Source organism: Haliotis rufescens, unplaced genomic scaffold, assembly GCF_023055435.1.
Source record: "Haliotis rufescens isolate VD_foot unplaced genomic scaffold, xgHalRufe1.0.p SCAF_15, whole genome shotgun sequence".
In the NCBI taxonomy this organism is placed as follows: Eukaryota; Metazoa; Mollusca; class Gastropoda; order Lepetellida; family Haliotidae; genus Haliotis; species Haliotis rufescens.
Window position 1 is genome coordinate 1,131,499 of NW_025963835.1, and position 25,345 is coordinate 1,156,843.

The following is a 25,345-nucleotide window of genomic DNA, read 5'->3' on the forward strand; positions in this document are numbered from 1 at the left end:
ATGGATGACAACGTGTTTACCGCCGAAGGGGTGAACGAACGGCGGCGTGTTGCGTGCAGGAGGTCGTACCATATGGTGGAGGGAGCGTCATGGTGTGGGGAGGGATCTGAGGGCAGGAGAGGACACCGCTGGTCATCGTTGACGGAAACTTGACAGCTCAGCGTTACATGGATAACATTCTTCGTCCAGTTGTCCTACGGTTTCTCCAACAGCAGCCACGTGGTGTCATTGATCAGAATAACAACGTCAACGTCCTGTCGTGGCCTGCACGCTCATTCGACATGTCCCCCATAGAACACCTCTGGGACTTGATGGATCGTCGTGTTCGACAACGACCACACTCTCCAGCCAACCGGCACGAACTGATCTTTGCCCTCCAAGAAGAATGGCGTCAAATCCCACGTGACCTCATCAGACGACTGACTTTTTCTGTGCGTCGAAGAGTTTTTGCGTGTATTGATGCATTTGGTGGTCAAACACGCTACTTATGACTTGTTATTGAACGTGAGCGATTGTTTATGGCCTATTGTCCATGATTCTGAAAGCTCGAGTTTTGTACCACACCCATCTTTGGGGGTCTCTGACGTCATTCTCGGTAGCGGTATGACTGTCATTTTCAGTGTTGATTATGTTGATATATTGATCTTCTCAATACACTTTACTTCATGCATGTATATTGTGTTGTTTTTGAGCAAGAGTTATTTCAAACTCTGGTAAAGTTTCTTTTGGACGTCAGTTTACAAAGAGTCCCATTGATCATTGGATCATTGAATAATCACATCATGTCCATCGTCACACGCCATCTTGGTACCTAAATGCGCAATGAAAGTCAACAAACATGTCTATCGGATGTATTTAGCCACCTTGTTCGACAAAGACAGGTTGCTGGGGATAAACTCCAATCCATAACCTCCACAGAGGTCCCTTTACAGGCCAAAACGGCGACCACGAGGTGAATTTGACCTGTCAATAAATGATGATCTTGCCATGGAACTGAACGATCCCCGTCTAAACTTCCGAGGGAACTAGGTATCTGACGGTTGTCGAGCGGCCTACGCAATATTGATGCACTTGCTGACCGCTTGGTATATGAGTAATTGAAATATTGCTGAATGTGGTAATGTGTTTGAAGCACTCCCTGAAACTACACGAGAATAAACTTAACTTAAAACACATATAAAAAAGGTCAACGCCAGAGAATTATCTGCCGAAAAATATCCCATTGGGCGTAAATGACCGCATATTAGAGAAAGTTATATGAATGGATTATAATTGAAAATCAAGTGAGGACACCATGTGTTCGTGAAAAGGGTAAGGATTTACTGCCCTGTTGTTAGCAACAGCCAATCTCATAGTTTGCTTGAAAAAGTTACTGTTTGTTGCCTGAGGCCTCACTACTCCTGCTACATGATCACAGCACTACTCCTGCCACATGATCACAGCACTACTCCTGCTACATGATCACAGCACTACTCCTGCCACATGATCACAGCACTACTCCTGCTACATGATCACAGCACTACTCCTGCTACATGATCACAGCACCACTCCTGCTACATGATCACAGCACTACTCCTGCCACATGATCACAACACTACTCCTGCCACATGATCACAGCACTACTCCTGCTACATGATCACAGCACTACTCCTGCCACATGATCACAGCACTACTCCTGCCACATGATCAAAGCACTACTCCTGCCACATGATCACAGCACTACTCCTGCTACATGATCACAGCACTACTCCTGCCACATGATCACAGCACTACTCCTGCCACATGATCACAGCACTACTCCTGCTGCCACATGATCATAGCACTACTCCTGCCACATTATCACAGCACTACTCCTGCCACATGATCACAGCACTACTCCTGCCACTTGATTACAGCACTTCTCCTGCCACATGATCACAGCACTACTGCCACATGATCACAGCACTACTCCTGCCACATGATCACAGCACTACTCCTGCCACATGATCACAGCACTACTCCTGCCAAATGATCACAGCACTACTCCTGCCACATGATCACAGCACTACTCCTGCCACATGATCACAGCACTACTCCTGCCACTTGATCACAGCACTACTCTTGCCACATGATGATCGCCCGTGAACAATCGAACCAGATGAGATGATCCTTTGTTTACAAAGATTTTGTCTATAAAAAGCGACAAAATAATTTTTTTGTAATTATAGGAAACCTCTGCAAAAAGCATTGTACGATTCCGACAATGTCATGTATTAATGAATCACTACAAATTAATGATGATACCAGATGTTAGCGCAAAGGTGATACACACCAACATAAGTTAAACTTAGTGTCAGTTGCTGTGAATTAAATTTCCTTGAGAAGAAGCTCACTGGATGAGTGAGTGAGTATGACTTTATGCCGCTTTTAGCAATGTTCCGGTAAAATCACGGCGGGGGACACCAGAAATGGGCTTCACACATTGTACCCATCTCGGGAATCGAACCAGGGTCTTCGGCGTGACGAGCGAACGCTTTAACCACTAGGCAACCCGACCGTCCCTAGTCTTCTCCGAGGTTACACTGCACGCTCCCTATACTAGGCCTGATATCTGGAAAGCTACACCCACTCTCAATGAACCGTGTCTATGCCCTTGCTGTAACAACTCAACCATGGATTTTCCTCATAATCAGCAGATATGACTCTTTCCTGCTGTACCCAAAACCCTAGTACAGGCTGCCAGAAGGTGGGATCATGGAAAACTTTCACGTCAATAAACCAGTTTAACTTTTATTACCCATTTGGATTAGTTACATTAATCGACACACCCTAACGAAGCTTAAACACATGACTATAATCAATACATTGCACTGTCTATCCGCTCTCACCGACCATGACCATACTCTGCCTTCAGAAGCGTTGAAAAGCGAAGCTGACTTGACAACTACCGTCGACTGAGTGAGCTGTGGTTTACGCCGCCTTGAAAAGTATTTCTGTTTATTATGGCCTGCTGTTGAACCGATGCTGGTCGTGGACTATTAAGGTTAGGTAGGGCAGCCTTGTATTCAGAGTGGTGACATGACTGCAATATGTGAAGAGCAGTTCGGGTGTACTGAAGGGATAATGTTTGGACATTACTGAAGCAGGATAATAAAATCGTATCTTATCGTATCTCATCTCAGGTAAAGGGTAAAGAGATCTGAAGTACCATTATGCTATCTAAATACTTCAGAATGACTTTAACTGATATTGACTTGAACCTTAATTTGCATATGCAAGAAAGATGTTTGACAGAGATTCCATACACAATCGCCCTTGTGCTGGGTTCAGATTGGAACTTAAATTTTATTCCTTCATATGTGCTTTACCAAAGAAAAAACTGAAACAAGTTTATCTTTCGTTTGCAAGAATCAAGATTACAGGATTTGGGTACTTTGTACTATTAGTAGCTTGATTTTCGGGATGATCAGTGAACCGTTGATGCAAAAATCAGAGTCGGATTTATATTCTTTTTACGAAAAGATAAAACAAGACAAGACTAATATTTGCATTCATTGGACGTTGACACAAAATGTTTGAATTTATTAAGTACATCTTAACACTAAATAAAATGTCTTTTTTTTGTAAGCTGTCACATATGGTTCAGGGCTGATTTAGGGCTCGATTATCATTAAAATTGTTTGATTGATTGTTTGTGGTTTAACGCCGCACTCACCACTATTCTGGCTATATGGCGGCGGTCTGTAAATAATCAAGTCAGGACCAAATAATCCTGTGACTGCGATCATGAGCATCGATCCGTTCTTTCTTTGTTGTTTAACGCCGCACTCGGCAATATTCCAGCTATATGACGGTGGCCTGTAAATAATTGAGTCTTGACCACACAATCAAGTGATTGATACCATGAGCATCAATCCACGCAATTGGGATACGATGACATGCATCAACCAAGTCAGCGAGTCTGACCACCCGATCCCGTTAGTCGCCTTTACGGCAAGCATGGGTTGCTGAAGAGCTATATTACATGATCACATTATAAGAAATACATATACTGAAAACAATATATGAATATTAAAATAATAACTTATTAGTGGTTTATCGTGTGATATTCCTGGTAGTAATTCAACAAGGATCTTTACGAATATTTATGCTTAGAACAGCCTTCCGATGTCTCTTCACCATAACTGGAAAGTGTTCAGGAAGATCAACAAACAGCCATGGACGATGATGATATTTCCTATAGAAAACAGATTATGAAAGTCGTTTTTCACCACCACTGGACGTAAAACCTGGAGTTCATGCCACGCCTACCAAGTACCGCTTAAAGAAGTACATAAACCCCTAAAAACACCAAATAGGCCGTAAAAATGTTCAGTGTTGTTTGTTTTTAAAGTAAGACGAGTTCTATGGATGAACAACTTCTTAATTGCAATTAGTGCGACGTTTCGGTGTAGATCCTAACACCTTTATCAAGCATGTGATGGATAGTGCTTACTTACTTACTTACTTATATTGGAGATTTAACGTGCGCTTTCTGACTGCAAGCGTATGTCGCACACGGGCCCGGCCAGGCCATTTAATGTGTTTCCAAAAAGGGGAAAAGTGATTTTGTGCAACCCAGGAGGGGGGCTTTAGGGGTTGCTTCTATAGTAATTTTGAAATTTTGAGATTTGGAAAGAATGCCAAGAGTGGCTGGGAGACGAACTAAGGGAGCTGTGTGTTGGGTGGTTGTTAGATAAGGTAGTTTTGGTATTAATATTTTATTTGGGGTTTAAATGCGACTAATTAGTCCTGTTTTAATTAGGTATATGCCTAAGGCTTTGAATTTTTCAAATTTATTTTGTGGATTTAGGATTGATTCTAGTATAAGTCCGGTTTTAAGATTTAGGGTGGTCTGTAGTGTTCGGTGTGTTTGGTAGTGTGTGCAGTGAATGAGTACGAGTTCTGGTGTTTCTTGTTGTTTGCAATGTGGGCATTTTCCTGTTGTGTGTAGATTAGCTATTTTACGGTGATTATTTAGTTTGGTGTGGCCTGTTTGTAGATTAGTATGAACTCTATTTGTTTACCTTTCTCAGTTAAGTTGTTTGAGCTTTTGAGTATTTGATTTATTAGTTGGGGGCGGTTTTTAGTGTTTTTATTTTTGAGGGCTTGTAGTCCACTGAGGGAGTCGGTTAGGATGAGGATTTTTGGGTGTTTTTTAGATTGCTGATTGTGTAGTGCTGAGGCTATGCCCATTAGTTCGGCCGTGAATATGGATTGGTTGTTAGGAAGTCGGTAAGATTGAGTTTTTTTGGTTGGTTGTGCGATGTGGACTCCGAAACCTGTGTGTTTTGAGATCGGATCTGAGGATCCGTCTGTGTATATGTGACACCAATTTGGCCAATTTTCATGTAGGTATGCTAGTGTGGTGGTTTTAGCGATGTTAGGATCGGCCTATTTATTTAGTGTATCGGCTAGTGTTGTGTCTATTTTTGGTATTTTAAGTTTTGGAGTGAAGATATTGGATGATCTATTGTTTTGTTTGAGATTATTTATTTTGTGTTCATTTAGGTAATTGGTTATTTGGGAAATTGGAGTAAGTAGTGGATTTTTCCGGGCTAGGGCTTATATTGTTTTTTATTAAGTTTTCGATTAGAGGGTTTGATTGGGACGCGGCCCAGAAGTTTAGGGTAAGTTGTCCCCTACGTAGTTTAAGTGGCATTTCTCCTGTTAAGGCCTGGAGTTAGGTGGAGGAGGTGCCATGTTGAGTTCGTGTGATTAGTTTTAGGGCCTGATACTGGATTGAGTCTAGTTTTTTTTATTGAGAGAGTTGTTTAAGGTGTCGTAAATGGCACTGCCATAGTCTAGTTTGGATCTAATTAGTGATATATAGAGTGAGAGGAGGGTGTTTTTAGAGGCCCCCTCAGTTGGAGCCGGTTAGGCATCTTAACGTGTTTAGGTCTTTGCTGCATGTGGTTACTAGGTTTTAAATGTGAGCATCCCAGGTGAGATGTTCATCGAAGATTAATCCTAAGAATTTGGTTTGTTTTTGAAAATTGATTGGTTTGTTGTTTAGTTGGAGGTTTAGGGAGGCGGGTTGCATATTTTTGTTTTTAAATACTATTCCTGTGTTTTTTTCTGAGTTTAAGGAGAAGCCCCATTTGTCAACCCATTTTTGTATTTTATTTAGCGATTTTTGTAGTAAGTTTTGGGCCATTTTAATGCTTTTATTTAAAAGTGCGGATCCAGAGGGCTCCATCATCCGCGAATTTTGATGTGTTTACTTTGGGGGATAATCCCTCGAATAGATCGTTAATCATAATATTGAAGAGTGTCGGGCTTAGGATGCTGCCCTGGGGAGTGCCATTTTCTAGGGGACATTGGTCCGATAGCGTTTGGTCTATGCCCACGGTGATTTTGTGGTTTGTTAGGAAACTTTGGATGCAGTTAATTATTTGACTTTTAAGACCTATTTTTGTAGTTTTTGTATTAGCCCGTTATGCCAAACCATGTCGAATGCTTTGGAGAAGTCTAGAAAGATGCCTGTGGTATATTGTTTGTTAAGTTGGCCTGTTTTAATGTCCTGCTCTAGTCGGGCGAGGTTATCTAAGGTTGAACGTCCAGGAGTGAAACCGCTTTGGTCTGGATTTATTATGTTGTTTTTGTTCTAAGTAGTGTTGTTGCCTGTTTTTTGCCATTGATTCCATTACTTTGCGTAAGTTAGAAGTTAGGGAGATTAGTTTGTATGAATTAGCCTGGTCAGCTGGTTTATTGGGTATGGGGATTGGTATGACCAGGGCTTGTTTTCAAGGTGATGGGACCTGTCCGTTTAGATATATGAGGTTATAGAGTTTTAGAAGAGTTTAGAGAAGTGTGGGTGGTAGTTGTTTAATTATCTGGTATGAAGTAAGGTCTAAGCCTGGGGCTGTGCCCTTTTTCCTATTTTGTAGGACGTGGAGTAGTTCTCCCATTGTGAAATGGAGATTAATTTCTAGGTTATTATCTTTTGGCTCTTTGGTAAATTTGGTTTCTGATTTAAGTTGTTCCTAAAATTTTTGGTTGAAGTTGCTGTTGCTACTGACCGCCGAGAAGTGATTTGCTAGGTTATTAGCTTTTTGAGTGGGGTTTGTTGAATTGTTTATGTTGGGAGTTTTTTTTATGACGTTAAATGCCCCTAATGGCGTGGATTTTGCGCCAAACTGTTCTGGCGTCTGTATGATGGTTAATTTCTTCGCAAAATTTTTTCCAGTCTCTAGTTTTAGCTGTTTTAACTAAGCTTTGTACTTTGTGATTTAGTTCGTGTGCTATCTTTAGGTGTTTGAAGTCACGTTTGGCTTTATGAATGCGGATTTGCGTTTACGTCTAGTTTGTTCTATCTCCTCGTTCCACCAAGGAACCGAGGGTTTGCCTATGTTGGTTGTTTTGAAAGGAATGGAGTTTTTAGCTGCGTTTATTATATAGTCAGTTAGGTTTTTACAGTAGATTTCGGGGTCGTTACTTTCTAGGTCAGCTAGGTTAGCCTGGTTGCAAATTTCCTGAAATTTGTCCCAGTCGGCTTTGTTGTAGTGAAATTTAGGTTCCTGGTTTTTGGTTGGTGTTGGGATGTTTATGTCTCCTATAGTTATATTTATGGGGAAGTGGTCACTACCTAGTGGTACTCCGTGTACTTCCCATTGAATACTTTGGGCTAAATCTGGGGTGCTTATGGTTAAGTCGATACCCGACATTTTGTGGCGAATTTCTGTCGTATCTAGTAGGTTGGTTGTTATTAAGTAGTATTAGGTCATTTTGTTCTATCCATTCTGAGATGAGTTTTCCGTGTTCATCTATTTTATCTTCTATACCCCAGGTAGGGTGGTGGGCATTAAAGTCTCCTAGATAGATTGTAGAGTGTAGATTGGATAGTGCTAAACAACATAGGTATATATACTTATTAACATCAATGTTTGTGCAGTAAATTGATTGATGGACACAGGGGGCTGATTAAGATAATTGGAAGCAAGTGGAAGACTAATGAACACAGAGTAAACAAGCAGACTGATAGAGATGATGGAAGCCAGTTGATTCACTGGATGGACATAGGGATTTAGCAATTAGGTGATGGTAATCAGGCGGGATGTAATAGCCTAGATGTCTATTCATTGCTGGCTGGATTCTTTTGATGTAGATTGATTGTTGGCCAGGATCTTGATGTTGTTCCACTTGAAGTTGTGGTCGGGGTGGGTTTGGGTGTGGTCGGAGATGGCTGATTTTGAGTCATTTTTTTGTAATGAGGTCTTGTGTTCTTTTATTCTAATGGGCCTGGATGTTTCTCCTACATAGGAGTCGCCTATACATCGTGTTACACCGTGGGTTAAAAAAACCCCAACCAACCAACAACCAAACCAATTGCGTGGATCGATGCTCATGATGTCAATCACTAAATTGTCTGGATACACTTAGGAGTTCCGTTAGGATATTCGTTGGCAAACCGACTGTGGCCAAAGGGACATCGTCGTAAAACGACCTCATCCTGTCTTGACTGGCAATTATTGCTTTAGTTTTATGACGTTTATTGATTTCTACCTGGGTGTTCTACCTTATAATGGATAATGGTTTACGTTACCTGCAGCATCGGCTTTTGAGCTAAGTGCTGTGCCTACATTACTTGGTAACCAACAAAAGACAATGTCACATTGCCCAGTAGAAAGATCATTATATACGAGGGGCGTGCAATAAGTTTTGCAACTTTAATATAAGACCAAGTCGCAGAATATCTTTTGTACTTTTATTTTCTTTAATATAATCTCCATTCCCATCAATACACGTATTCCATTTGTATTTCAAGCGTTTAAAACCACTTTTATAGAAATCCTCAGATTGGCCCTCTAACAACGCCTCTGTGACAGCCTTTGTGTCCTCGTCATCCTGGAAGCGTCTCCCATGTAGGGCAGATTCCATTTGCCGGAACAGGAAATAGTCACTGGGGGCTAAATCTGGGCTGTAGGGTGGGTGATTTAACTCTACAGCCCAAACTGTATCAAATATATTTAGTAGAGTTTCCCAATAAGGGCAAGTGTTTCAAGCACAGTAAGTAATTCATAGAATGAAAGTGTTTCATTGTAGTAGTCCTCACCATTATCAGAGATAAAAATTTACCTTTTTTTTTTTTGCTGTTTTTGGCGTCTCTGAAACTGAGGGTTAAAGTCAGATGATGAGGAATGGTTTGCCAAAGTTTCACCAAGTTTGTTGGCAATTTCAGATTTAGTGGTTAATAGTGTTTGACAATCTTTGAGATGGTGAACTGCAGATTTTGATCATTTCCTCGCCTTGGCGCTTTTGATGTTAACACTATTCTACCTATGCACGGTAGGATATCGGCGGAAATATTTTTCAGCTTTTTTCCTATTTTTTTCTAGCTTGTCTTGCACTGAGCAGGACATGATTAGAATATCATACCACCGCAGCCTGCACACTTCGGATCCTTCCTGTAGTCAGTGGTCTTGTACTTGTCACAACAGCAGGACTTGAATCCATGTCCAAACGCTTGGCAGGTGTAGCACCGGACTAGATTGGAGATGTAAACCTCTACTCCAACGTTATAATAACCATCTTTGATAGATTGAGGGATAGACGTTCAGGCAAATGTGAACAGATAGGCGATGGTCAGTTCGACCCCACCATCCTTCTTTACGGTAAATTGTTTGACAACTGTGACAGATTGTTGTTCAGGTTCCTTGTCTTCTATGGTCATGCGAGCTCTGTCACGTACGATTTCCTTACATGAAGTCAGTGTCTTGTGCACTGACACAGCAACCTTGATATTGACAAACCCTTTTAATTTGAGCAGATTGACAGATCTCGGTTTCAGTGCACATTCTACAAGGAGAGAGCCAGATTGGAGCTTTGTGACATGTATCTTCGCAGATAACAATGAGACCTTTGAAAATGGTTTAATTTGATTGGTTCTTTGTCTAAAGCTTCAATAACCAAGACTGCCTCCGTGGTCTAGTGGAATAGCCTCTGCCCAGAGAGCAGATTGTCCGGGGTTCGATCCTTGTCGGGTTATCCAAAAAGGCGTTAAAAGATGGTACTTGTTGTTACTCTGTCTGGCGCTCGGCATTAAGGGGCTTAAAACAAGGACTGGTCTGCTCGGAGTCAGTATACAGTGTTTGAGTGGGGTGTTCATGTTAAAACTGCGGCATCGTATCTTAATGGGCTAGCACTATAAATCGGCATCATTCCGGACTAGTACAAGCAGACACACACACACACACACGTGTGTGCACGGTACAATATAAGTGCAATGATCTTGGACTTGACGTTAAACCCCATTTCACCTCACCAAGAAACGTGGACAATAGTCAGATCGATTGAGCGTAATAGTGTCGCCGGATTCTACATGTAGTCTTTTTTGACAAGGGTGTTGGGAGGCCATGTCAAAAGGAACAAGCGTATAGTCAACGAAGTCATCTATATCCCCCGCCCATTTAAACACCTTATGGTCCTAAACCAGGTAACTGATCCAACATTTCTCTTAGCCCATGTCAAAATAGCTGCAATCGAAATTCTAAAATAAACATTTCTAAAATCCTTAATATCAAATGGCACCAGTTCAGTATGTGTTATATTTATAGACATAGAATGTTTGCCAAGATTTAACAATTTATTTGTTATACTCCATAAGTGAACCCACTCTATATCAAAACTTAAATCCAACTTTTACCATGGAAACAATGAAAATTTATTAAATTCCTAAAAAGCAAAAGGCATCAGTTCACTATTTGCCTGGTAGACATGCAAAGTCGTGTAAGAAAGTGTTTAACAGGTTTTGAGTTACGCTCCGGAAACGCCCCTGAAACGAACACCACCCTTATAGAACCTAAGTCATAATTGCTGCCATGGAAACGCCAAAAATAAAAAGTTCTAAAATTCCTAAATAGCAAAAGGCACCAGTTTAGCATAAGTCTGAACGACAAAGTTTCGTAGAGAAATATTTAACGGTTTATGCTCCGGAAACGATTTCGGGACGCACGCACACACGGAATGACGGAACCTATTTCAATGATTGAGAGTCCCTTTCAGCAAGGGGTGTTATACTCCATCAAATTTGACACTAAAAACTATAGCTATCTTCTGAATAAAAAGAACAGTTGGAGACGTACAGAATTCGAAATCACCAGATTGGCATTCTGGGCACAGGACTCTAAGCAAGTTCATAAACAGATACACATATATTACGAATGGGACTTCTCTCAGGAAGTACTGACTAGTCGAACCCACCCAGAAGGTTTTTTGGAGAATGTGAACATTCCCTAACTGGGCGGGGATTCCCCAACAGGGCTGTATGTCTGGCAGCAAACCTGGGTATTTCTCCCAATGTATGTTCACAGATTTGGGAGGTAACAAACCTAAAGCACCGAGAACAATGAGAAACTTGGTACTTGGGATGCAAGCTTGACATTTCGAAAGTGAGGCCCACATATTTGCCATGTTTTTCCTTAATCTTGTCAATTACATGAGTGTCTTAAGGACAGATAATTCAATGATGTATGATTTCATTGCATTTATCAAAAAGGACAAGATCAAGTTTGTATGCCTGGATAGGTCTGAGGCTTTAAACGGGCCTATTTCAAAGACGTTTGTATTTATCATTTTCCATGATGCCCTATACATATTTTGGGTCGCCCCAAGGATGGACCTCTGTGTCAAAACCACAAGCATGGCGAAGATGGTAATAGTAGGATCAAGCCACTGCATCATGTTGCTAAAGATACTGTGTTTGTACCAAAGCTGGGTATCCACTGACAATGTGTTGAACAGTTTCATCAAATTCATTGCATAATCTACATTTCAAATTTACATTTTGATGCAAAAACACACATTAACGTTTTCGAGAGAGCAAACAGAAAGCCTTCTTTTGTACTTTCAAGTTCAGCTGATTTCATCCAAGCAAAGGATTCAACACACTACACATAAACTCGATGCAGTGGTAGTTCAGATAGCAACTAGCAGATTGAACAACTGAGTCTGGGCCGATTTAATATGGCACCTTGCTTGGTTGACACTTATTTCTGTACCAACCAGCAGTACAGAACCATCAACACTGACATTGTGATTATGTCTCACATTCTTGGCTCGTTCAAGAAAACTGTGGGATGCCTTGTTTTCACTATGATATGCTTGAAATGGTTGACACGAGGATCATCAGACAGTTAAAAAAAAATATATGCAAAAGTGCACAACACAATTCTTTCATGATGAGCCTCCATGTTAATGAAACCACGCCCTCCCATTATAATTAATAAATAAAAGCGATTGGGAGAAGAGTGAGGGTGGTAGGTCTGACATGATTCTTTGCGTGAGGGTGTCAATACCTTGTTTCGTCCAAACAACAACACGAAATGATTACCAAAGGATGGGTAAAGCATAGGTTTTTGTGGCTTTGACTTTATTGCGAGCGTTCAGCTTTGAACGGCAAGCATGGGTTGCCTATTCTACACCGGATCTTCATGGGTCCGTTATATGTGGTTCATACACCTCAAAGAATGTGAAACATTATTTTGCATCTTTAGAGCATTTAGAAACGTTCTGAAATATTGTTACAGTTTATGTTTAAAGAACATTGTTATGGAGGTAGTGTAATGTTTATCAATATACGTCTGATTGTAATCTATAGTAAATATCACATTTCTTTAAAACAAAGTTCAATGTGTATCAACATACTTGGACCCGTGAAGATCTGGGGTAGAATAGGTCTTCAGCAACCCAAGACTGCCGTAAAAGGCGACAATGCTTGTCGTAAGAGGCGACTAATGCATGTCATAGTATCCCAGTTGCGTGGATCGATGCTTATACATCAAAGTCTTGTTGATCCACGCAATTGAGATGCAAAGACATGCATCAAACAAGTCAGCGAGCCTGACCACTACAGGGTTGTCATCGCAATGTGAGAAGGTATTTGGTTTCTCAATGCCAAGTGTTTTGAAATATTTTTCATAGCCTGTATGATACCAAAGTATCAAGTAAAGTCTACTTTTACATCATATTTTTCCTCGAATTCTGCAAGTGTTAAATAATCTCCATCTTGATTCATAAATCAATAATTCGAGTATTGCCCCTATCAAACCAGATGTAGTAAAACCATGATCTCCTCTAACAGACATATTGCTATTGTAGATTGATCATTGATAATTTAATCATAGGATTTTTGCAACTCTAAAGTGAAAATTGGACTTGTATTGTTGCTGGATTTTTCTGGCACTCGAGAATTTCATCATAGGTAATAGGACTTTCAATAGATTTGCTTTCTTCAAAAGAGAGTTTACATAAATCCTCATCCGACAACAGTGTTTCTCAATCACAGTCTTCAATAAAATCTTCTTTTGACTTAAAGTTTCTCATAAAAAGGCTGAGCTACAGAGGCAATCTCTGCTGTCTTGTACACAAATGAACCTTTCTCATTTTCAATATAGGGCATGTCTTTGCTGATTAAATATCTATTTTTTAAGTTACAAAAGTATCAGGAAACTTTTTCACCTTCATCCACCCATTTAGCCCTGGATCTTATAATAAGTCTTTGCATTTTTTTTCACGTAAATTGTCCAATACCTTTTCTTACTTTCCAATATCTCAAAATAATATATCTTTAAATTATTACCATGTCCCAAAATCTCTTTGTTGCATTAATTCCTTTTCTTTCTTACTTTCTTACACGGATGTCCATCAATAAATTTTAACAAAATAGCTTGTCATTAATAGAAAAGCTAAGTTGAGAATCCTCTAACCCTGAGTTGTCATCTTGGTGAGGAATAGCAGGACAAGCTTTGTACTGATTAAAGACATTTTTTATAACTTCTTTCACACATAAATTTTATCTTTTAATAAAGAGTTATTGAATTTCTAATAAGCTTTCTTACGTTCTTCTTCAACAATTCAAACTTTAAATCAATGTGTGAGTGGTCACTCTCATAACCTCCAGAGATACTAGGATTACAGATGAAAGAGCATAAACTCCAAACTTAGATATTATATAAGGAAAAGGTCCAGTCTTGTCTGCTTTATTGGAGACCTCCTTCTCCAAATAAAACTTTTACGGTTTGGTTGGTTGGTTGGTTTGTTGTTTAACACCACACTTAGCAATATTCCAGCTTTCTGACGGCGGTCTGTAAATAATCGAGTCTGGACCAGACAATTTTACCGTTTGGATTCTGATCACTTGATACATCGATAAAATCAACTTCCACAATCATAACTATATCTGACCTGTTTTCTGGCAATGGGATTATTAAAATGCTGATAGCTAGTTAAGTGTATCAGATGTAAAATGAGATTAAAATCACAAGCAATGATGTAAGGTTCATTACCAAATGAGTCCAAATCTTGTCTCTGATCAAGACATAACAATCAGGATCCTCATTCTTTGGACCACATAGATTGATAAGAGACATTCCTTTTGCACCAAATGTGATATCTGATACTAAGTTAAACAATCGTTCTGAAACATATCTGATAAACATAAATTCAAGAGATGCATGGCGTGGAATTACTTTATTAAGATTACGCATCCACTATGCATTTACTTAAATATCGGTAGATGGGATGGTATTCCATATAATGGTCGTTTTTACAAATTATGTAATTTAAACAACGCAGACGAAGAATTTCACTTTCTTTATTAATGTCCACTATATCATGATCTTCGTTAAAAACATTTTAAAAATCTTCCTTCGCACATAAACAATAACTTCCTCATTCATTTCTTACAATGTATTTATCTGTCTCATTTATTGTCTTACTCAGATTATATTATGAATGCCTTAATATGCAGTTCCTTTCTACAGTAACATTGTTATTTTTCTGCAGCTCTTGTTTTTATATTTCAAAAAAATATTATGTACGTGGGTCTAAGGCCTTAATACTGAACAGATCAGAATAGGTCTTCAGCAACCCATGCTTGCCATAAAAAGCGACCATGCTTGTCGTAAGACGCGACTAACATGGTCGGGTGGTCAGCCTCGCTGACTTAATTGATAGATGCATGTCATCGATCCAAATTGCGTGAATCGATGCTCATGTTTTCAAACACTGGATTGTCTGGTCCAGACTCGATTACTAACAGACCACCGTCATATTGCTGCAAAATTGCTGAGTACGGCGTTAAACAACAAACAAACAAACTACTGAACAAAATGATGAATTGAGTGATTGATGGATTGATTAAAGACAAAATCTCCTCCCTATTCACTTAGGATGCTAAGCTCTCTTTGATTTCATAAATTAATAATTAAGCTGAATATATTTGTGTCCTTTAAAATCAAATATATGCTTCCGTTTATAATAGTCAATAAGGCCCCTACAATTGACTGAACCTATTGCTAAATCAGATTTCACTTCCACTGACAAAATGATAATGACGAATGGTAAAACACGATGGCTGATGGACACAAACAATTCAAAGGTAATACATATTGATGATGCTGACTGATAGATAGATCAGTTTAATGTATCAAAACATTGTATTAGATTAATACTGTCAGACAGACATCTTGGTAATAGTGACTAAATTCCACTCGTTCATTAAACAATAGCTTGCAAGAACATTACAGACCCATCCATTTTGTGAATTTGAAGACAGTTTTGGTATTTGGGTTGGTCAAAGTAGCGTTGTAGAAACTCTACCTGTTAAAGGTGTAGACTTGCTAATTTGAAATGATTTGACAGGGGGAGATGCTTGGCTGAATTTGTCTTTGAGCACTTCAGAAAGTCCTGAAAATCTTCTGATTTTGATTCCAGTTGTGATTTGGCTGGCACTTTTATGGATCATTCTCTTGACCTGTCTACATTTTCAAGCGAGAGAGTACTCAAAATTCTGACAGTTTGGTTATGAGAAACCAGTTCAGGGTAAGGAGCAGAACTCAAAGTTCTTGTCAACAGGGCACATTCTTTGGAAGAAGCCTTCAAGGTTCAAGTTTACTATCATTTCAAGGATGGCATTTTGATGAGGAAATGGAGGCTACAAGATGTACCTGCTGATACTGAATCCATCAAATTGTTCTTCCAAATTCATATTGAAAGCATGTTTTGAGTTTGGCACATGAAACTCCTTTGGCAGGTCATTTGGGTGTAAACAAAACAAAATTGTGACAAAATTCTGTCCAACTTCTTTTGGTTTATTTTGAGGCATGACGTGGCTGAATTTTGCAAAACATTCCATGTGTGTCGACCCGTGAAGATTCCGGGGTAGAATAGGTTTTCAGCAACCCATGCTTGCCGTAAAAGTCGACTTTGTTGTAGTAAAAGGCGACTAACGGGATCGGGTGGTCAGGCTCGCTGACTAGGTTGATGCATGTCATCGATCACAATTGCGTGGATCGATGCTCATGATATTAATCACTGGATTGTCTGGTCCAGACTCGATTATTTACAGACCGCCGTCATATTGCTAAGTGCTGCGTTAAACAACAAACCATCCCTCCTTCCATCCATATGTGTCAAATGGTTGTCAAACCTAATCAGAAAATCCCAGCTGCTCATTGAAACACATTCCAGATTTTGTAGAACCTTTCAGCAGGGTCATCATTGATTGTGCTATTTTTTTGCCTTAAACTAAGTATGGAAATCAGCACATTCTTGCTATCATAGAACTAGGTTTCCAGAAAGGAGCTTGATTGAGTATGGCTCATCATTTCGGAATAGGCTTTCAAAAGCGTGTGAAGTTTCTAGGCATAACTGGAAAGATTCCCATGTCAAACTCAAGTACATTGTGACTAAAAGAGAGATCTTTCGTTCCTGGCGTTAAAGCATCAGTGTTTTTGCCCTGGTCATCCATTATGTGCCACGATCCGCATGTTATTGACAGAAAAGTCTGTGATGCTAACTATGTTACGCAAACGCCAGGCTGTCGTACAAAGAAACAGCTATGTCACGACAACATGATTAGAATGTATCAGGAAAGAAATGACAATATATGTACCTACTCAGTGTGTTGCCACTGTTCCTCCTGTGAATATTGTATCAGATTATGATACTGATGAGAATTGTGACTTTGTCAAGATTGATAGCATTGTTGACTATGCTTGCCCGAAGCCAAAAAAATTATGAAGTTTTAGCGAACTTGGATGCTAAGTCATTTGTCAACTGAGCAAAAGGGTTTAAGTGTCAGTGTTTATTCAAGGGTTTGCTCACTTGTTCACGGATGTCTCTGGTCGTACAGATTTAGCGTGTCATGATGCAGAAGTAGATGACAATGTGCTTGTAAAATAACATCCCTACGGGTTGAATCCAAATCAAGCTTGAACCTCTGAAGTAGGAAATGCAATACAATGCTGGACAATGACTTTATTGAACCAAGTCATAGTGACGGGGCTTCACCTTGCATTCTTGTGCCGAGGCCTGATGGTAGTTACAGATGCTGTACAGGCATGAAACGTGTAAACGCTATTTTTAAAACGGACTTTTACCAAATATTAAGAATCAATAATTGGTCAAGCAAAGTACATGTACGTCAGCTAGTTTGACCTATTGAAGGGGTATTGGCAGATTCTTCTGACTGAGCATGGCACATAGACTTTATCAATGCAAACTGATGCCATATGGGCTCTAGCATCTCATCAATGACACTGTAGACTCGGTTCCTAAGGTAGTTTTGAACAGTGTTCGTATTTCGCCAAGTAGATCAGTCTTGTCGTTTGTGATGCCCTATTTTACTAGATTTCGTCTTTGTGAGTACACAAGAGTTTTGAAGAGTTTGTGGTTTAACATGTCGATCTCGCCCTTGAGACGTTTTTCGATGGTAGTTATCTTCTCTGAAACCCTGTCGAATTCTTGACTGTTATCGGTTATCAAATTTCCCATGCCGTCATCATGTTAAGAAAGAACTGACATAAGAGTGACAGTGCCGATTCTAAGATATACCCAGCTAACACACTACATTGTCAGAACGTTGTAGTAAGGTTGACAATTGGTACGGCGTGATGCAACGCTGTTACATCACACAACGTTTTGGAACTACGTTTCTGAAATTTAGGTGAAACGTTGTATGGTTTGCTTCTTGAAAGTCATTTAGGAAGGGAACTGCTTCATCAAAATGAACTTGATTTCATCAGAATACCAAGGCAGTAACGCAGTACTTTCCTATATATTTCGCATTTTGATTTTCATCTCTTAATACTAAAATCTCCAGAACGTAATTGCGTCTCTCTATGATAACGTTATTATAACGTTACATTGTCTCCTTATTTCCACAACGTAACAACGTTGCAAATTAACGTTGTGATAACATTGTGCACTGGACATCATTGAAAGTTTTTGTAAGTAATGTTAAGGAAACCACTTGCAGATCTACCATCTCTTGTTTTTATTTTATTTAAACATAGAGATCTATTTACGAAGTAACATGCATACTAAATGTCTAATAAACATGAATATTACATGAGGAAGATAAAATTCCACATGTTTTGTTAGTCGCTGTTTTGTCATATAGTGTCTTAAGCAATATTACAGTCAAACACTTGGCGCGCATTGTATATGGCGTGAGAGCAACTGCTAAAAAATGAAGCCTTGTTGTCTCGTGAAGTGACGTCAGAGTGACGTAATATTATATTGCTAAAATACTAAATACAGCAGAGGATTGGAAAGGATAACGATGCCCCTTAACAAAATTAATTTCTTTGGCACAGATAAAACAATGAATATAAAAGTAAACATTTCGGTTTTCGCAAACCCTTGTTGCTGTTTGACATCTGGCAGTGGACTGACTTTTGATAGCTTAGGAAATGTTTTTGTTTGCTGTATATGTATTTTGGCAACTCTCAAGTACAAGATAGTCATTATTCACAGTAATTCGAGTGTGAATGTTATCATTTCATTTCGTAAATACTGCAATAAACGTTCCCATGGAGACAGTTTGACATTAGCTTTGTCAGCACAAAACAGGACACAGCAGTAACGGATATCGTTTAGAATGAAGACAATATATATGATTGGTCTTGACTATAAAATTAATCACACATAAGTCACTCAACGTAAATCATCAACTAAGTATCAAAGTACTTTCTCAACGGTTAAATTTACCAAAATAGTATGCCATTTAACAAATACCATGTGTATTGTATCAGGATTGCATCTTGAAAATGTGTTAATAAAGTATCCGCACCATCCCAAAATCAGATGGGATATAAAAAGAAGAAATGTCAAAAGCACTCTTAATAAAATGGGCACAGCTTCCGTGTGATTGACATCACGAGGATCGTTCCAGACAAAAATTCTTTATAATTGTGTTTCTTTATTAATTAAAAAAAATAACATACAAGTAGAAATTTTTTACATACACAACTATTCTTTTTAAATGGTAAATTTGCGAAGCAAATACAATCTTACTTTATTCGGACTGACGTGGGGGCCGTAACTTTGTAAATGTAAATTTGCTTATGGAACAAAAATAATGTACATTTTTTTGTCAAATTCTGTATACTATTTCATAAGTAATATTGAAAGACAGACGTTTTAAAAAGTTCATGCGTGACCCCAGATGGTTCACGGAGTGTAAAACGTCCGGTACTATAGCAGCCTGTAACGTCGGGGAGCATATGGTGGGAACGCCAGGGAGAATGATACTAAATAATAAAGTGTATAATATATAACTGTGGCTTTGTATTAATTATAAAAGATAACATATAGCTAGAAAAAGAATTACACTGACGTTTTCAAAAGTTCATGCATGGCCCCAGATGGTTCACGGAGTGTAAAACGTCCGGTACTATAGCGTCTAAGACAGCTTTGAGGGGTGATTCAAATTACTGTCAGGCCTCGATTTGGGGAATTAGCTATTGGAAACTAGCCTTGAAACAAGAGAGAAGGTAGCTGTGAAGTCCTTAGGATTTATTCAAGCAAGTGTGTTATATCATTCAAGTTGCATTAATTAATATATAATAGTGACGTACAATGATGATAATGATAATAATATCCTAACAGTTTCAATCTAAATCTGAAAAAAGCAATGTATGTTGTATTGGAGTATGTACGGTAACATTATACAACGGATGCAATATTTAGTAGAGTAATAACGGAAATGCCAAATAACATTTCTTAACAGCTAAATTGAGTAGTCGTAACATTTAAATAGAGCATGTACGGTAAAACCTACATGTGAATTATATGTGTGGTATGTCGCGCCTTTGTGGGTAACTACGGTAAACCTTTTATGGCTATTAACATTAAATGAAAATAATTAGGTAGAGATTTTACGGTAGACTGCGCCAACTGTTTAGATGAGGAACATGACATTTCCTTATGAAAAGACGCTTAACATTAATATTTGTAGGTTCAGTAATAATTATCACAACATAATAATTTCGGTAAATACGGAAAGTAAATACTTGATCCAAATAGGGATACGAATGTACGCGGTAGAAGATATAGCTCGGTTTTAGTTAGTGTAAATATTAGTTTTAGTAGTGATTATTTTGGTGACTACGGAAATGAATCACTGCGGATATGTTGCTATTGACTACGCGCATTTCCTAAATATATAACGGAGCTAGATAAGAGCTAATGGAGTGAATACGGCAATTGTATACTTAAACGAAGCGCGTTTGAATGCACGTTGTTATGTAGAATAAAGAATGGCTATAACTATATTTAAATGACAACGGTAATGAAATTGTTGTATAGTCTGTGTTGTACCGTATACAACTGTATCAGGGACGGGTCTAGTTACAATATATTCAAATACTTACTTCATGACGATAAAACCTAAGAAATATGGAATGCGTCGTTTTAACCTATTCTGTAAGCGTGGATGGAAGGTAACGCTGCTCATATAACCTTTGATCGGTGGACTGTTGGAAAGTATGGAATAACTGACCTACGTATAAAATAAATCGTGCTTGAAACAGTTGTGTGAACTCTAGGAACCATTTTTTGTCACTAAGCTACATGTACGCTACGCTACTGCACGAAAACTGTTGAACTGATAATGATAGACATAGAAGGCGACTATAATCATGGATGTCGAAATATAGGAGATAAATATTGGTTTCGCACATAAATGACACATAAACTGGAGAAGCCCACGACGCATTACACTTAAAACATTACTGGATAGTGCCTGAGTATTAAACGATAAATAATATATAAAGAGCAGTCATTTAGAACGTGTACATAGTAGATTGAGCGTTACAATACGGCAGTACTGATTCAACTTAACATTAACATTTTCTAGATGATATTAACAATAAATAGGAAGTTTAGTCATAAAATGGGAATATCTAAATGTTTCTTACCTTGAAACAAGAGGGAAGAGGGCTGTGGGGTCCTTAGGGTTCATTCAAGCAAGTGTGCTGAGGACCAACACCCAAGGAGTCTTTTCCGTCTTTGTTATCTTCCATAGGCTGTCAAAGTTGACTACACAAAAGCAGGTGGTAATAGAATAGTATCAGTATTGCCTAACAAGAATTGATTTTAATTATAGTTTTAGATGACGGTCAAATCTGCGCCAGCTGGTAACAAATCATTATCAAGAGAAGCAAGGCTGGTGCGAACGTACCTGCCGACTTTATCTATGATTACGTAATTTACTGTTGTCAAGGAGCAGCCGTCATGGCCGACCAGTGGCGATAAAAACGAGAAATACTGGTCCAGCGACTTTCGAATTTTAGAATTTCCTAGGTTAAGTTTAATTTGTGAAAAATATTAAAAAGTATAATAAAATACATGCACTGTAATAGCGTCCATGTAGGCAACACCAGGGAGCTTCCGGGCAACGTCGGGGAGCATCTGGTTGGAGTGTCCGGGTTCTTGTTTTGTATTAATTATGATAAAGTGCCGTTAATGAGGGTGCCAACCCCCTCCTCCATTGAGTCACGAATACCGTCTAATTTTTCACATTGCTTACCTCTGAATATACTGCTGAGTTCTACCCCTCGACACTGTCGGGCAGATAAGAGAAGAGGTAAATTTAAAGACACAGCCTGCACGAGATGTATACAACAAGCACCCGCAGGAGGGACAACAATTAGCTTACATATATCCTACAAATAGTACTAGGATCAAATGGACCTTCATCGTGAAGTTCGGTGCTGTTGAAATTAATGAGACTGTGTAGGGGTAGCACTGGCACATCTGATGCCTTTGTGCATATCAATATCAATATGATCATGATTACACTGCTTGAAGAGTGTACTTTCACATCACATGGCACAAAGTCTGATACGGGGACCATAAGCTAATATAAATTCTGGGTAAGGTGTCAAAAAGTGTTCCCTGGGTCTCACATTGACATTCAGAAAATATAAATTGTCATTGAAAGAGAAGAACCAGTCCAGATTACACACCGAAATAGATACAGATTTGACGTTAAGGGCAAAATAGCTTCGAAAATGAAAACCAAGGTTTTCCTTCTTAACAAATAATCCTGCATACATACATGCAAAAATGCAATCTGTGCTTCGTCAAATTACCAGAGATTATTTCAACTATTAGTCCCAGGTTAAGTAGATATTACACATTTCATCATCGACATTGGTAATGTCCTTACCAATGTCGACATTAGACCCGTGAAGATTCCGGGGTAGAATAGGTCTTCAGCAACCCATGCTTGCCGTAAAGAGGTGACTATGCTTGTCGTAAAAGGCGACTAACGGGATCGGGTGGTCAGGCTCGCTGACTTGGTTGATGCATGTCATCGATCCCAAATGCGTGGATCGATGCTTATGATATTAATCACTGGATTGTCTGGTCCAGACTCGATTATTTACAGACCGCCGTCATATAGCTGGAGTATTGCTGAGTGCGGCGTTAAACAACAAAGAATGAAAGAAAGGTAATGTCCTTACCAACAAACATTTGCAACAGTCGATGAAACAGCCAATTATGTACTGTATGATCGCCAATCTGCTCGCATTTTCTATGCTTTTATTCATTTGATCAAGTGAAAACTTGTCCCTTTTTGTTGCGTGCATGAGCTATATATCAAATGCCAAAATATCCTGAAATGCATCGTGTCCTGAACATAGAGGAGGGAAGCACTTGTCACTGTTCAACACTGTTTTTGTCTTCACGCCAAACACATGCCTTGACAAACACTGATTCTGCCATTTTCGCCGTACACATCGACTCTGGTTTTAGCTGAGATTTTACCATAAGAATCTACACTGGCTTACCTTGAAATCTGGGATTATACATTCACTGGGCCAAATGGGGCAAGCGTAATAGATTATATGATTTCATCTGCAGCAAGGTTTGAGCTTGCCAATTACTTTTCTATCCAATCACGAGAAGAGTTACCGCATCTCCCGCTCCAACAATGGTTTCAACCAAAATGCATTTAGATTTAAATGGGACTCTAAAATGTTAGAATTATTTAGAGAAAATATGCTGTCCGATCATATACAAGAATTACTTAATCAATCTGTTGATATGATTTTTAATGACATTGATAGAAATATAGAGTATATGCATAATGTGTTGCAGCAAATGACACGAAGAAGCCAGCTGGAAGAAGTAAATGTAATAATGAATGGTTTGACACTGAATGTGAACAGTTAGAGCATAAAATTGTAGAGCATTGAATAGTTTTAGAAAATATAACGATAGTCACTCATTGAAGGATTACAACTACATAAGAAATAAATATAGTGATGTCTGCAGGCAAAAAAAGAATGAATATTTTGAATACAAAAAGCAAAATATAGAGAATCCCACCCCAGTGTCTTTTGATATCAAATATATCAACACGAGTTGATAAAAGTGGAAAAACTCCGACGCTTGCCGAGGATTTTTTACCACTTATCAACGAGTGTTGATATATTTGATATCAAAAGACACGAGGGGGAGATTTTGTTTATCATCCATCATTCTTTCAACATTTTCAGTTTGTAGAAAGTAATAAGTAGTATCTTAAGTGTAAAAAGTACTGCTAACAGCTTCAGTAGCAGAGCCATTAGTGATGTCATTTGATTGTGACGTCATGGTAACCAATGACATCACAATGGTCTGCAAAGCATTGTAACATTAAGAGCTCAAAGAATTCCTGGTCTGTGATTAAAAGTTTGAATTGTAAGCATTATGTACAAAATAATATTAAGATTGCTGACTTTATTGTAATTTAAGAGATATGTTTGCTGGTGAGCAAACATCAACTGTGCCGGACAAGATGACTGTACCAATGATGATTTCAGGAAAGATATTACAGAGGATATTCTCAATATGTTTGGTATGAACAATCTGTACAATCTGAAAAAGTATTTATCAGTTCTTTTCTGCGGAGGCTAAAAGATATTTATCCGCAATCGTGGTCATTTTCGTTGACATTTTCGTACAAATTTTGATATTATAAAATGTTGAAAGCTCTCATTCTCTGACCAGTATCTGTTTTATGTCAATATAAAGTAATACCGTAATTCATTGGCAAGATTTCGATGTTCACCCCATGATCTATGCATCGAGAATGGGAGATATACAAAAACTCAAAAGTCGGAACGATTATGTAAAATGTGTAATAGTCAAGATATAGGGGATGAACATCACTTTTTACTTGTATGTCCATTGTACTCCACTGTGAGAAAATAATTAATATTCCTGCATACTATTATAATGATCAAAATATTGTGATATTCCAACAGTTGTTAAACAATCTAGATAAATTAATTATGCAAAACTTAGTCATGTATATATTCCACGCACTGTTATACAGAACAAAATTTGAAAATAATAGTTAAAATTGTTTGCAACACCTCTGTCATATGCACTTTAGGCCCGTGGCCTCTTAAGTGCTTGATGAATGATGTGCTTGATGAATTTCCTATTTTGACTTTTACGATACGTTCACGTGTTTTTTCCTGTGAACAATTGACTTACCTTTGCATGTGTTCGTGATGGGTGCCACCAGAGGGTCAGGATACGCTCACCTTTTCGCACCTGGTAACATTGCTATTTGATAGTAATTCATAAACACATGCTCATGATATGGTCGGAATCGTTCATTCGACTCTGCTTTCTATTGGGTATGGAAAGGGTTTTATGCGTTATTGAGTAAAGATTTATTGATTGAACTGACAGACATGTGTATATTGTATTTCTGGGTTCCTTTGTAAGCCTCTAAGAGGAGTCTGTTATCTGTCGGTTAGAGAGGCCAAACATTCTTTGCAATAATGCGAGCTCGAAAAAACATTCACTGAGCAATCTCCTACCACGTGGGATCTCAGATTGTCCCCAACAATGCAGATCTAATTATCTGTTATTTTCCTCCCATCAGGAAAATCAATCCCATTTATTTACACATCTATTTTTATGAGGTTACTATGTTATTTGTGGCATGCAAAAAGGACTACAAGAGTTATGCCCCTTTGTAAACAGCATTTGTTACATGTCACACAGTAGAACCTATTATCATTGATCCTTCGTTACT

General features: G+C 38.7%; 1 long non-coding RNA gene across 1 annotated transcript in view; it reads right to left on the minus strand.

The window, feature by feature from the left end:
• LOC125380031 overlaps positions 1–21,597 on the minus strand; it is a 68,638-nt gene extending 47,041 nt beyond the window's left edge. The window contains exon 1 of the long non-coding RNA XR_007220990.1: positions 21,222–21,597. This is a non-coding gene — a long non-coding RNA (uncharacterized LOC125380031). The remainder of the gene's footprint in view (positions 1–21,221) is intronic.
• Positions 21,598–25,345: the final 3,748 nt, after the last annotated feature.